The following is a 15,898-nucleotide window of genomic DNA, read 5'->3' on the forward strand; positions in this document are numbered from 1 at the left end:
AATAATCTAAGTCATTTGTTTTCATTTTTAACAGCATAAAGTGGATCTGCAGAGGAGAGAACAGCTCCTTAAAATGCTCCTTTTGCCGCTTTAGAAGACAGTGTAGACAAAAGGTGGGAAACCCTCATGAATAATTATTTAATCTCCAAACAAACATATGCTATATCTTCGTTATGATGTGCTTTGAAGTCTTCACTCAGACTCCAAACAAACCTCTATTCCTCTGTATAGCTATCCTTATCTCAACCAGCAAAAACCCTTGTTCCTTCCTATTATTGCTTATACTCTCTCTACAACAAAATTAGAAATAAGGGCAAAATAGTTTCTGCTGGGTATTGAGGGGGTGGGGGGGAGAGGGAGGGGGCGGAGTGGGTGGTAAGGGAGGGAGTGGGGGCAGGGGGGAGAAATGACCCAAGCCTTGTATGCACATATGAATAATAAAAGAAAAAAAAAGAGAAATGAAAGAGTAGCTCCTAACCCTAAAGCAGAGAAGAAAATGAGATGTTTGACAAGAAGAATATAACAACCACCACCACCATTTATAATTTGATGCTCTTGGTAGCAGGTAATTTGTGGCATGCACAATGTGGGCATATGTTTCCCTTTCTTGAGAGTGCTAGTCTTGATGTTCAAACCCTTGGTACCATCTGCACTGAGCATGAGGGTATTAGTTTTCTGTTGGTGCATAAAAAATTACCACGACTCTACTTGGGAGGCTGAGAGGGAGATGGCAGTTCGAAGCCAGGCCAAGCAAATAGTTCATGAAATCTCATTTCCAAAATAACCAGAGGAAAATGGACTGGAATTGTGGCTCAAGTGTTGGAGCACCTATTTAGTAAGCATGAAGCCTTGAGTTCAAACGCCAATCATCCCCCCAAAAATACTCATCCACCATCTCAGTTTAGCTGAGTTTCTGCTCACAGTGTGAGACTGAAATCAAGGTGTTAGCCAAAGTTACCATCCTGACTATGACTCTAAATCCTCTTTCACATGACTGTGTCCATCACCTTGCTATTATAAGACTGAGATCTTGGTTTTCTTTTGGGTGCCAGCTGGGGGTGTCTCTTAGCTCCAAGAGTCCTCTGAAGTCCTGCTTCTGGTCTCATGGGCTTAGAACATGGCAGTTGACTTCTTCAAAGCCATCAGGAGAAACTCTATGACCTTAAGGAAGGTCCAATCTCTCTTTTATGGGGTTCACTTAATTATAGTAAGCATCCTTTTCATTAACTCAAAGTCAACTGGTTAGATACCTTAATTACATCTTTATTGTAAATCTTTCACCTTTTCATATAATACAGCATAATCTGGGGGGTAATCTCTCCTATCATAGTCCCAGGTTTACCCACACTTAAAGAAAAGAAAGCATGAAGGATTGGTATTCTCTGGAAGGAGTCCTAGGAGGCATCTTAGAATTTTGCCTAGCAGAGTGGGAAAGACTACTGTAATTAGATTGGCAAAAATTTATCCCAAACTACTATATATGAGTTTACACACACACACACATATATATACATACATATATATATATACATTCTCTCCCTCTCTCTCCCTCTCTCTCTCTCTCTCTCTCTCTCTATATATATATATATATATATGAGATTTTCTATGTACAGTACCTCCTCTTCTTCAGAGAGGACACATTCCAAGACCCCTAGTGATTCCTAAACCCTATAGATACTAGGTTTTATCCTATGCATACATAATTATGACAAAGTTTAATTTATAAATTAGGTGCGGTCAGAAAGTGACGATAACCAAAAAGTCTAATGACATACTGTAAAAAAACTTATTTTAAACTTATCAGTTGTTTATTTCTGGAATTTTCATTTAGTATGCTTAGAGCTTTGTTGTCTTTGGGTAACTAAAAATCATAAAACAAAACTGCAGATAAAGGGGGACGACTGTATCTGCTACACACACACACACACACACAAAACGTTTAGAAAGTCATTTACAATGATACAATTATGGACTCCCAAAATGTTTAAAATCATGGACTTACAATTCTCTACCACCATATAGAATATTCATTATTTATTTATTAGAGCTACTCCACCAAATGGTACATTCACTTATTGCTTTCACTTCACAAAATGAAAAGTGAAATCTTCTGAAATCTGTTGATGGAGACAGGAACTCAGATATGCCTTTTAGGGAGTGACTTTCTCTTGCCTGGAAAACTACAAAGTGAATTTGAAACCATGGGCAACACAGTGGCAGTCACATGGATAAGATTAAAAAAAGAAGAAGAACAGAAACATCAGGAGCCTTTAAGCTGTTTTCTAAATTCAGAATCAGCAGAATGTTTATGTTGGCAGCATCTTTAACTCTCAGCAGGAGATTTGACAGAATGTACTCTATACATAACCCATGCAAGCCCTAGATCAAGAGGAAAGTATTTGCATAAGCAGAATCCTAGAGACCATGTCATCACTATCTTTCTCTTCCTCCTTCTTCCTTCTACCCTATAAGCAGGTCGTATCAAGTTTCCTAGGCTACCTTCCATGAACATCAAGGAATGCAGCAGAGATGAATGTTACATTGACACCAGCAGTGCCACCACCAGAGAAAACTGTTTGTACACTCTTTTCATTTCTCAGTACCAGGAAGCATCTGAAGACTTTGCACCTGTTCTAGTTAGCCCTGGCAAATGCAGTGTGTATTTATATTAATAGAATGATGTTTTCATAACAGAATAGATGTGCAGCAATCCTAGCACTTATTCTGGATGCTCTCATAAGTGCAGAGATCGGGGGGAGGGGTGGCTCTTACATAAAGTCCCATGGCAGGGGTACAAGACCCACGAATCCTAAGCTGCATCACCAGAACATTCTGAGAACTTTTTCTGGAATGAGCAGATGCAAGTCTTGGAAATCCAATTAGATACTCGATGAAGAGGAAAATAAGCTGGATATAAATGGGCTTTTCATGGTGAGCTCGAAGCTATAAACTCTTTTGCATTCCATCTCCTGTTTCTGTAATTTGTGTCTTATCTCCCCAGAGTAGAGCTGAGAACTGGTGAGATCATATTTGGCTCAATTCCGGAAAGTTTGTTTTGAGTCACTAGTGTAAATATTGCCCACCCAATCTGTACATTTGCACAAATTAACTGAAACCAGCTACCCAATTCCTTCTTCATGTTTGGATCTGTTGATTAACCCTGACAGCTGTAACCTCATTAGTCCAAGCTCTGGTCATAGCAGAGCAGCTGTCAAATTAGGAGGAAGTAGACTCACTGAAGTCGCCTCTGAGGACCAGGCATGTTAAAATCAATAGGCACTCTAAAAGGTTCAGTTATGGTTCTAATTCTAATTTATGTTGTGCTGTGGGCTTTTCACCTAGGTCCATAATATGAGCCCAAAATCAGTAGTTTACAGAGAAAGCAGGGGCTCTACCTTAAAGTGAGAACATAGGTTTTACCTGAAGACATCGGATCTGCATCAGTTGGAAATGGGGTTTTAGCATGCACTATAACACAGACATTTTAATATATTTTAAAATATTAGTTCCTAATGTATTTTTTGGCATGAGAGATTTTGTTAGTTTTGACAGGGTGCCAACAGTGCATTGACTATGGAAATAAGAAAGACCCTGCAGCTGGTGCTCACAGGGGAAGTGGAGATAAAAAGTGAAGAAAGAGTTAGAAATACTCCAATAGAATGTGGTTTCCCTAAACAGGACACAAAGTCCTTGGAGTGAATCCTGTTCACTTCTAGAATAATCTTTAAGGAGGAAGGAGGGAGGAAAATTCTCAATATCAAGGAAGAGAAACTCTCAATATCTATTAATTAAAACCCAGAGGTTTGGGGAACAAGACTGTTTTCTATCCTCCAAAGTGTTGAAAAGGACAATGGGACGGATACAAATGCATATTATGAACTTTCCTTAGAGCCCTTTCATTGGGAGAAGACAGCATGGGGTGGGGAGTGGAAGAGGCTCTGAACAAAAAAATCTGGAGACCTCAGCTCTGGTTCTAGTTCTGCCACAGCCTCCCAATAGTGGGACTTTGGACAAGTCCTCAATCTCTCTGCAAATGAATAGACTCGGTAAAATGAGATTTGCTGGATGATTGCACTGGTCCTGTCCACCCACGGAGATCAAAGACTCTTTGTGCCATCCTATTATCAAAAGAAGATATTCTGTGATGGCCCAAGGTGAATCTATGTACTAATTTTCTAGCTTTGGGGTAATTCTCTTCTAGGCTTTCCTATTACCCTTCAGCCTAAAATGCTAACAGGTGCTGTCCTTTGGCACCCCCTGGTGGTGTCTACAGCTGTTACACCTGCCTTAACCTTGAGGCTCGTGAAGAAATACTATGGGGACCAACGCTAGCCAGGGCCACATTGTGTCTTACCAGGGGGAAAACAATCCAGAATCTCGTTGTTGCATTGTAGCTTTTCATTCACTGCTTCCTAGAGGCTTATTTTAAAAGTAAACTGTATTAATCAAATGCTTTATTAGCATCAACATCATAAACTCATAGACTGGACAAGATTGAAGGACTTAAAGAAAAAGGACTTCTTTCATCACTATGAGAAGAAGAGGCACTTAGATATTTAGCACAAGTCAAATGCTTCCTTTGCCTGTACTAATTTAAATATCCCAGAAATACTGAATAATATGTACCCCGACATTTCCTAAGAACAAGCTGAGATAATAAGAAAGTATTAAAACTTTATTGAGCCTTTTCTTCCATTTAAAAGTCATTTACAAAGAAAACTTTGAATGTCAGAAATTAGATGAAAAAGGAAAGTAATTTTTATTGTAGATTGAGAGGTAAATATATTTTATCTATTATAAAACTATGTAAATCAAATTCTACCTCAACCGTGGTCTTTACCAATTGGACTACATTTGCCTTAATCACGTCCTGTCCCTCTCAGTTACAGTCATATTCTGTTCCTTTTACTTTGAAACATGGTTTAAAAAATTATCTTTGATTTAGTGTAAAAGCACATACAACATTTTTCATTCAATAATTTCAAATACCAAAGGTTATGACTATGCAAAGAAATTAGGCAAATACAGTATAAAAGAAGAAGGAAAAACCCCACAAACTTATTATTCCACATTACATTGAGAACAGAGACTAAACCATGTGCTGATGTTAAGTACGCTCCAAACTAATTCATTTCCATGCATTCAGTTTGATGTGATTATAGCAACCGTAACCATTTCCCAGGTAAAAATAAAAAGCCAAAAACACAACAGCCACAAGAAAGAGAAAAGTCAGTATTCTCTAAAGGAGAATGTTTGCTTGAGTCCTTCTGGCAAAAGGCTGTTAGCAGTTGTACGACACAGTTCAACCAGGGCTTGTCTCTAGAAAAAAAATTTATATATGTATATATAAAATGGCATCTCAGAGATTTGGTTTAGAAAAATCTGCTTTTGTTTCCAAGTCTTGTCTCTTCTCAACCACATTTATAAGCATTTTCCAAGGTCTTTACAAGCACTTTGCCTACCTCTGTACTCCTAAATATCACCCTCTGCTCCTTATGGCCAGTGATGTTTTCAGCCTTGGCCAAGGAATAAAGCATTGGTTTACCTCAAAGGCTGCCATTAATTTAACCTCGTTTATTGACCAACAGGAGATGCACCCACCCTACTGAGGTTAGTCTTAACTACAATGGTGTGAGCTCCCTGGCGCCCCAGACTGCTACCTTGTTTAATGACTGCTGGTCCCCTAGGGCCAGGTAAACCCTACTGTTGACATATTGGTGGCAAGGACCTTGAAACACCTTTGATCCATTAGTATGCTCTCTCCATTCAGGGATGTATTTTACTGTGTGTTGAATAAAGTAACCAGGTATAAAGAAGTGAAGGAAACACAGCCAGCTCCTACTGGAAGAATAAGCCATTTATACTGCAGTAGACACAGCCCTATTGGACCTCAAGTCCAAAAAAGCCATGAGAATTCTGCTATCTGGATAGAAACACCATGGTGCCTCTGCTGCCCTTGAGGTGGTCAGCAGTAAACTGCCCATGAACCTGCTGGCTCACTAAAAGTTACTCACTGTGGAATGACCTTGTGTTGTGGACTTCTTTGCTTTTCTTCATCATCACTTTGTCATTCCACAAAAATGTGAACTCTCCTGAGCACAATGACTGGTTGGAGCCACCTTGCATGTTTGAATACACTATTATATAGCACTAGTGCCTGTAGTTTCTGCTTATATTTTTAATAGACTGATAAAGGGTCATACTCAATATAAAGGAGGGATTTCCTTAAGTACATAAAAATGTGCCAGATGGGAAACCCTAGTTTTCTGAATAATCACTTTACTCAAAGATTGTCAAATGGCAGCAGGCAGTAATCTCTAAGTGCTCCCATTTTAAGCCCTACATCCCTGCCTCTCTTAGTCCTGACCTGGAGTGAACAGGTTAGATGGTCAGGGCTCTAAAATGTCAATGCTGATTCAGGCTTTCACTCTTTGCTGCCAATAACAGTTTGTCTAGGTGCCAAATTTAGTGGTGGTTCTTATGATATGGATACTGTCCAGCAGGCATTGGATGCTGACCACAAGTCATTTTCCTGAAACCACAGAATAACTGTCAGATGGTGATTGCTGATAGTTACTACTCAGGCTCAGCAGCCTCCAAGTAATGGGTTTTCATGGCCTGTGTTCATCCCACAATAAGCAAATCTTGTCAATATGTACACATTCCTCGGGGGTGAAAATTCAGTATTAGATCTTCAACTCTTCGAAAAGTCAAACAATAGTACAATAAAACCACAAATTACTACTGCTTCCCCAATGTTCAGTTCTTTTCCTCTTGTTCTTCTATTAAGGATTTTTCTCTCTTATTATACTCATATATATTACTATAGGCTAATCAAATACCTTCGGTCATCAGTGGGGACTAAATTTTTTTTAAATTTCAAGTTCTAGACATGTATTGCCTTCTCTGAGGGGCAAGCGTACCTTTAAAATGTTACTTTTACAGTCTTTTTCATCTAAGGCAAATAACCCCGTTTTCCTCTCATTATACAGAAGACTTATCCAGGACACCTAGTCTAGAGTAGCACAGTGCTGTGTAGGCCATGCCAGTGTAAAAGGGTAGAAATAAGCTAACAAATAAATAAAATCACAAAGATAACTTGTTACCACTAATCATTTCATGGTATATTGAAGCCTCTGACCTTGAGTGCAGTAGACTTGAGAAATTTGTTTCAGGTTGAGTGTTAGCACAGACATACAGAAGTTTACTCTGAGTAATGCTCACTTCCTGGAGTGAATTTTCTAGAAACCTCAGATTGCAGCGACTTCTGTGTAATTTCTCAGAATTGAATAGTGTTGTCATGCATGCAAGGACCTAAAACACATTGTTCTTCAACTTCAAAGTAGAACGAGCTTTTAGGAGTAAATAGGTTTCAAATAATGAACCAAGTATAATTATATGTATATAGTTTGTGTGTGTGTATGGGTGTGTGAAGAAAAACAAACATGTAGACATCCTTCTGTATTCACAGGGAATTGGTTCTAAGACCCACCTCAGATACCAAAATGCATGGATACCCAAGTTCCTTATGTAAAATGGAGTAGTATTTGTGTATAACCTATGCACATCCTCATATATACTTTACATTTCTAGATTTCTTAGAATACCTAATACAATATAAATGTGTAAATATCTATTATATTGTTTAGGGAATATTGACAAGGAAAAAAGTCTGTACATATTCAATACAGATGCAATTTTTTCTAAGTATTTTTTACTTGCAATTGGTTGAATCCATAAGGTGGAACCCAGAGATATGGAAAGTTGACTACATATAAATATACAAAGGTGAACAGTCAACTGCATTTGCAGTTACAGCGATTCATATCTGGCTCTGAAGCCTAACATACACTTAGTGGAGAAAGAAAACTAAACTAAGCTTCCTCCAAAGTGAGAAATAAGACTATTAATGATTTAGAAGCTATTATATTTCTTTTGGCTTCAATAGACTCTATATTTCCTGAAATAAAAACAAACACTTTTCATTAGAATAAATTTGAATCTCTGTGGTATTTTAACTCAAAAGCAAATATTACAATTGTAAAATTTTTGTACGTAAAATAAAGCAAATGCTTGTTTGAGTTTGTGGGATTTTAGAATGAAGGGTCCCTGGGTTTCATGTGGCCTGACTAATTTATCTTACAGAAAAGGACAATAAGGCCCAGAGAGGTCAAGAGAAACCTTCACTGCCCTCCACCCCTAGTTATGCAGCCTTAGTCAAGATGTTGCAGGTGATGGTAAACTTCAACTTCTCCATTCTTACCTCAGTGGCTCACTGCTTCATATATTGCAAACTCTAAAATACTGAGATTTGTTTGCCCTCTTCTCTTGTATCTCCCTTGTAGAACACCCAAGTCAAAAAATATGATAAAGCTCACTGGTTTGATAGACTCCCAAGACTACTCCCCAAACTACTATAATTAATGTCTCTTGCATATAAAAATTGTTTTATATGTTTATGTGAAATTTCTTCAAAGTTCTAAACCTTGTAAAACCATTTTACCTGCAGATACTGTTCGAACATAATAGGGAAATAGGCCAGGTTGCCATAGATCAAACTAGAAAATAAGTCATATTTCCTGTATGTTTGAGGACTAAGAGTGGGTTCCAAAGGCCCTCTCTTCATCCTTCCTCTAGTTTACCAAAAGTGTCTTGGAAATAAGTGTGATTTAGAATGAAACACAACCAGTTTCTGATAATCATTTCAATTGCTATGTTTGCTTGGACCCATTTTCAAAGTGCTTAAATGGAGCACCACACACAAATTATCTTCCCTGAAAAGAAAGCCTTCACTGGCAGGCTGGCTTTTCAGTTTTTGTGGAGATGGCATGGAGACATGTTATATTTTTAACATTCTTGTTTTGTTCTTGTCTTAACTGACAGTAGTAATCTGAGAAATGCAGAGGGCATTACTGAATATAAATTTGAAGAAAAACAGCTCTTAGAACTATATTGTAAAAAGTGGGATGAATATTCAATCAAAGATGAGTCAAAAAATTAGACTCTATATGTGGGCACGTATAGACATCCCATGATACTTCACTCATGATGTAGCATCCCCAAGAATGATGCTGCAATTTGCAACCACGTCCTCCCTTCTTTGAGAGCTCTTTTTATAGAATTATGAATTTCAAGGATAGAGATGATAACCACCTCACTTTTCAGAAGAAGAAACTGAGGTCCTGAGGGCAAAACTCTTTGCTGGTGTCTATAGAACACATTAAGGCTTTATTTAAACACACAGATTCTGAACCACAGCTAAGAAACCACATCCTCTTTCTTCAAAATGGTAACATCATCAATCTCTCATACATGTTTTAATGTTTATATTTAGTGAATCATTCTGAAATTTACTCTTCCTCCTCCATTCCTTTTCTCTCTCCCCTCCTCCTCCTTTCCTTTCTTTCCTTTTCTTCTCTTCTTTCCCTCTGTCTCTCCTTTCTTTCATAAATATTTATCATATGCCAGTCATAGTGATGAGTTCTAGAATGCAAAGAATGAAAAATGGTTCATTACTCAAAGAACTGCTCATTTTTAGAAAAGACCAAAATGGTAACCAACAAGTTCTAACTCTTTAATATAACTTACAAGGTCCTCTATTTTCTGACCCTTCATCTACCTCTCTTACTACTCTCTTTCTCTTGTGCTTTATGCTCCAAACCTCTAGAGTCCTTAGACTAACTGAATGGATTCTTCCCAGCCACGCCATCGCACATGCCCACTTTCTGGAACACTATCTCTCCCCTACCTTCATGATTTGATGGGCACCATATCATCCTTCATGTGTCAATCTAAATGTCAATTTTCTTTTTTGTGGGACTGATTTGAACTTAGGGCTTTGTACTTGCAAAGCAGGCACTCTAACACCTGAGCCATGCCTCCAGCCCATTTTGCTCTAGTTATTTTGGAGATGGAGTCTCTCAAACTATTTGCTCAGGCTGGTCTTGAATTTCGATCCTCCTGACCTCAGCCTCCCAAGTAACTAAGAATGGAGGCATGAGCCACCAGAGCCAGACTTAAAGTCTATCCTTATGGAACCCCCTGAACCACAACTCATGGATCCCTGCTAATGTGTAAGTATTTGCATAATCCTTATCTTCCTCTCTTCACTAGTAAATTCAGTAATCAGTAACTGACTTATTCTTATTACCCTAATTATCTACTTCAGGGCCTAGCATCTAGTAGGAATTCAGTAAGCATCTACTGAATGAAATAATCTGTCTAGCATCAACTGGGCACAAAAGAGAGCAATCAATTCTGGGAAGGCAACCGAAGGATATCATCCATACTTAATTCATTTGAAGGCTTTGGATAAATTTTGCAAAATCAAGTAGATACATATCATGCTCAATTTTCCATTTTTCTGTTTTGACAAAAATAAAAACCAACAAATAAGACTAGTTTTGACATCCTCTATATGTGTTCCTATCATAATGGGCCTCCCTTGTCTGTTTAGGATTCATCCCAAGATCCTGCTGGATGCCTGAAACCACAGATAATACCATACCCTACCTTCAGGCACTTTGCCACCCCAACACTTGATCTGATAACAGAGATGGCTACAAGTAACTAGCAGGTGGGTGGTGAATGTGGTGAACAAATGAATGATTCACATCCCAGATAGACCACAGCAGATGGTACAAGATTTAATCACACTACTCAGTATAGTGCACAATGTAAAATTTCTGAGGTGTTTATTTCTGAAGTTTTAGATTCAATATTTTCATTCTCTTTTAGTTTGTTTGTTGTTTGTGTTCGCTTTTGTTTTTCAAGATGGGACCTTATGATGTGCTTCAGGCTGCTCTCAAATCCCTGAGTTCAAGCAATCTTCCTGCCTCAGCCTCCTTAGTAGCTAGGACTAAGGCACATGACATTGCACTTGGCTTCATTTAATATTTTCAGATCTTGGATGACCAAGGTTTACTGATACCATAGAAAGTGAAACCATCAATAAAAGAGAACTACTATATTTAACTAATATAGGCTCAGAATTCTTTACCTAAAATTCTAAAATCCAAAAGAAAATATGAGTAGAGAAGAGATTTCATATGTATGATTAGAAAACCTGGTATCACTGACATGATGTTATAATCTTTGTTTCACTTTATCTTAATATTCATATTTTACTACAGAAATATCAATGCTATTAGTCTTTATTTGTCACACTTTGTATGGATGTTATTCTTTTGCAGAAATGATTGATTTTGAAGCTCCCCCAGGATGACAAGTTACCCTAAATTTGAAACGTACCTGGCCCCAAAAATGTCTAAGAAGGCACTGTGAGCACATATTGATTTATCATTTTGTGATGCATTAATTTAGTCCATAATCAAAGTTATCTTTCTTTTCCCAACTTTCTCCTTGATTAAAATTATTCCCTACTGAATAGAATATAGGTCAGTCATGCAGAATTTTAGAAACCCAAATCCCAGTAAGAGGCAGCACAACACACGGTATCATTGGAACTGGAGTGACACAGGATCCTAAATGCAAGCCTGGAACCAAGAGTCCCCTTCAGGCTTCATTTTCAAAGTTTGCAAGGTCACTGAATGATCTTTCTCCACTGCTTCATTTTATGGGGAAGAAAATTAAGGCCCAAGGAAGCCAACTATTTCTCTTACACAGTTGTTTCATGGCTGAGTGATGCCTAGAATATTATTCCTTGGCTCCTTCTTTAGTGTTTGGGATTTTCCCTTTAATTTTACCACTCAAAGAACAAAGTAGAAATATAAAAAGTAGGCTCTAAATGACTAAGAAGCAAAGGAAAAGCTATGATATGGCTTCATTATCTCCACATGCAGAAGCATGCTCTTGCATGGCAGGCCTGATGCTCAAGCTTCAACAAACAGGAGTACCAGCCATGTGGTCTAACAGGAGAGATTTGTGGGTGAAGAAATAGTGAAAGGAATTTGAGAGAAAGGTGTTACATGTTGCATTGTAGACCCTGTGAGAGCCTGAACACCTTAGGTCTAGAGTCAATTCAGAAACACAGACTTTGTTCAGAGACAATACTGACATTATCCCAGCAACAACCATTAGAAGCCAAAATTAGTACAAAAAAGAGCATGTACCTAAGATGAATCCAGGCCAGAAAGCTTTCCAATAAATTGTGTTTTAAACATGCAAATACAGATGATAAATTGAAAACCGTGCAAAGCCTTGTTCTGAAAACTTGCAAAGAATAGTAGTAAAATTTTATATGTTTAAAGGATAATTTTAGTTATTGTCTGGAAAAAAGATGGTAAAATAAATCTGTTTGAAATAATGGAGAAATATTATTGAAAGACTGAGAGGTGAGAACTCTTTAATTTTCTGAAAATAAAAGTGACCTTGGAGCTAAAAGGGAAGGAAGAATGGGAAAGGCCAAAAAGGAATAGAAGTCTAACATGACATAAATACCACCCCTTGTCTCTGAATGAGCTGGTGATACATGATAAGGAGAAAAGCAAAAGATTTTAATTTCAGCCAATTAGAACAGCTGAGAAGAGGTGAGCATTTGATCAATGGCTAAAAAACAATGTTTATTGGGAACAAATCATATCTGCTGGATTTTTTTTTTTACCTTCGGTAAATCATGGACTAGAGAATTATTTTGTGAACAAGATGGGTGAAACTGGCCTTAATGCTTTACAATTAAGTGACTTATTCATCAGGTTAAAAATATCATTGCTAAGCAACAGCATCCTGGAGGAAGTCCCAAGGGTGTCTTAGAGGATGAAAGGATGAAGATAACAAAAGTTGCAACAAAGCAAGTCAAGTAGTGTAGAATAAAATATCCTTAGCAAAGGAAAAATATGGCCTACAGAAAGGAAAAAAAAGTCCATGAAACTATGTAATAGCTTAACTAGTTGAAGTGGCTGGAAAGTTCAGAGTACTGGATGAGGGAGTGGAATCCTCCACTGCTACCCTGACAGCTTCCTGGGTGTTGCACTCATTTCTAAATCAAGGGCTTACTTGACATTATCTTTTCTAGAGAAATTTAGAAGAATTGGAAAATTTAAAGACAAAATGGACTTCTGCAGGATGTGATCACTGCCTTCACATAAGGGTTTGTTACATGAGAAATAAACTAATCTTGCTCTTTGAGGTCCAGTGATCAGTGCCTGAAAGAGACAGATTTTGCTATATAGGCTAGTTTTTCAGGAACAGACCCATGTCACATACTGCAGCTTCAGAGCTGGTAGCTGAGAAGGTCACTGGCTAAATGGAAATAAGTCTCAAACTGGGAATAAGGATGCTTTGAGCAAAGCTCTGAAAAAGATGGTGGAGAACTATATCCTAATTAAGCTGCCATCAGAAAAGCAAGGGTAACAGAAGAGTAGATTTTGTCTCTTTGTATTATTTTCTTCCATCCCCCATTCAGTTAACATAAAGAAATAGAACAAACACATCACTGAAAATTGGACAATGTTAAAAAAAAAACATAGTCTAAAAACAAAGTGTTAACTTTTTAGGCTTTCAAATATCTACTTTGTGTGTGTGTGTGTGTGTGTGTGTGTGTGTGTGTGTGGTACTAGGGTTTGAACTCAGGGCCTAAACCTTGAGCCATTCCACCAGCCCTTTTTTGTGATGCGTATTTTTGAGATAGAGTCTTGAGAACTATTTGCCTGTGCTGGCTTCAAACCACAATCCTCCTGATCTGTGCCTCCTTAGTAGCTAGGATTACAGACATGAGACACCAGAGCCCTGCTCCTTTCAACCTGGAAACTGAAAATAGTAACTGTGACTTAGTCACTTTACCAGAGAGCACAGAATAGTACTGACCAGGCTGTTGACCCAATTCATTTTCACAACTCTTTATATTTACAAGAGTGTAAGTCTGATAAACCATTTATCCAAACCTCCTCTACACAGAACTCTGAGTTACCTGCACTAAATTATACTCAGATTTTGGCAGGCAAATATCTTGGACATAAAAATCATTTTCAAAACACTGATTTTTCCATTAATCTCAAAGTATGAATGGAATTTTTTTTAAAAGTCAATAGAATGTCCATAGTGGGATGTTAAGAGTAACCCACACATTTCCTTTTAATGTAGATGTAAAGGACTCCATGAGTAAATTCATAATCCAAGAAATTCAGAGTGAATCTAACAAAGTAAAATAAAAACAAAGAGGAATAAAAAAATGACAACTAATCTGTTCTATTTTTCACAATTTGTAAATGAGCAGGCATTTTAAAATGTCACTTATTTAACATGCACCATTTACTAAAGAAGTTTCAGTGCTAAGAATGTTTTGCCAAAGGGAAGATGCTCACATCTCAGTGAATGAAAAACAAAAACTCTTCAATCTCCATCCTGTCTGACATGTTTTTAGATTATAAAAGATGGCTGAAGAAAAGGAGACCATCTTCCCACTAACTGGATGAAGGTCAAGAGTGTTTAGCAATTCTTTGTGGAAATCATCATGGAAGATACATTAGAAAAAGAATAGATTACCATATTTCTGCCACATCGAGACAAGACAGCAATAAGCTAGACACATTTTCTGGAAGAGAGGGAAACAGCCAGCCTCCTCTAATGGCAGTGTTTTCAGATAGCCAAGAAGTCTCTGGAGCTTTCCGGTTGGCTGATGGCTAGGGTATTACCCTGCAGTGTGTGTAGCCATGGATCATTACAGATTGGCCCACACTTACAGAGCAGAACTACCACAATCCCAGATCTGCTGTGTTTGCTCAAAGACATGCTCTGTGGTATCCAGAATTTAAAGGGGATATAATTTATGATACGAAGACATGTTTTTTGGAATGACAACATTTAGAATTTTCCATATATATTATGAAGTTATATAACATGTAAGACTATAGATTTTTGTTTGTCTGACTATTTCCTTTCTTTTTTCTTTTTTTTAGTAGACTGAACCAATAATGATGAAATGTATTGATTATTTGTCCACACAATATAGTATCAATCACAGTAACAACAATGCTGCGGAGACATATTAGTGAGCCAGTCATTCCCACATACCAGTCCAGACCAGTACTAAAGCCATAATAAAAATTTTGCTAGAACATTATAAAATAAGAAAAGTAAGGTAAGCCTGGTGTGGTAGGGCACAGCCATAATCCCAGCACTCAGGAATCTGAGGTGAGAGAATTTTGAGTTCAAGGCCAGCCTAGGTTATATGGTGAGATTTCCCCCATCTCAAAAAAAAAAAAAAGTAAGGAAAATGTAGTGGTTTGTTTAAAAAGCTAGAAATAATCTACGTAATAGTTTATTATTTATTATGATATTATGCCATTCTTACTCTCTTGGTGTTAGAGAACAAATCTAAGAACAGACAGATGGCAATGGGGTGGTTAAGATATGTTTTTGTTTTGTTGACTGGAGTTACACACAGCTAGGAAGTGGCAAATTTGGAATCCAGGCTCAGACAGTGAAAACTCCACAGCCCACTCAATTAACTAATATTTCCTGAGATCCTTTCCTATGTCAGTTTCCTACTCTGAAGACTGGAGAATGAAAGGTTTCCCCCCAGGGTGTAACAACTAAATGGATTGCATCTGTTAGGGTTTTAAACAGTGCAGAATAGATAGATAGCAAGTTCATTATAAATGATTGCATAAAAGCAACAAACAAATTTGAACTCTACCTAAAGTCACATCACACAGCTAGCATGAATGAGCTCTGGGACCCAAACCCAGGCAGTTTAGCTAGGCCTACACCCTCAGTGCACACCATGTCCTGGTGAGGATTCATGCAGAGTCAGACAATAAAACACAAAAATAAGTGTGAGTGGCAACAACAAAGTTAATTTAGCAACATAATTTTAAAACCATCAATGCTAGTTTCAGCCAACCATGAAAATGAGTAGTTGCTTTGTTAGCAAATAAAGATACTAAAAATGTGATGTAGATGGGAGGAAGAGGACAGAATCAGGTGGGTTGTATTCTCA

The 15,898-nt window shown here is 37.7% G+C and overlaps 1 long non-coding RNA gene across 1 annotated transcript in view; it reads right to left on the reverse strand.

Annotated features, from left to right (window-relative positions):
- The window catches only part of LOC141423373 (uncharacterized), a 70,442-nt gene that overhangs the window by 14,806 nt on the left and 39,738 nt on the right, over nt 1-15,898 (reverse strand). The gene's annotated exons all lie outside the window — the stretch shown is intronic.

This window comes from Castor canadensis, chromosome 1 (assembly GCF_047511655.1).
Source record: "Castor canadensis chromosome 1, mCasCan1.hap1v2, whole genome shotgun sequence".
NCBI classification, from domain to species: Eukaryota; Metazoa; Chordata; class Mammalia; order Rodentia; family Castoridae; genus Castor; species Castor canadensis.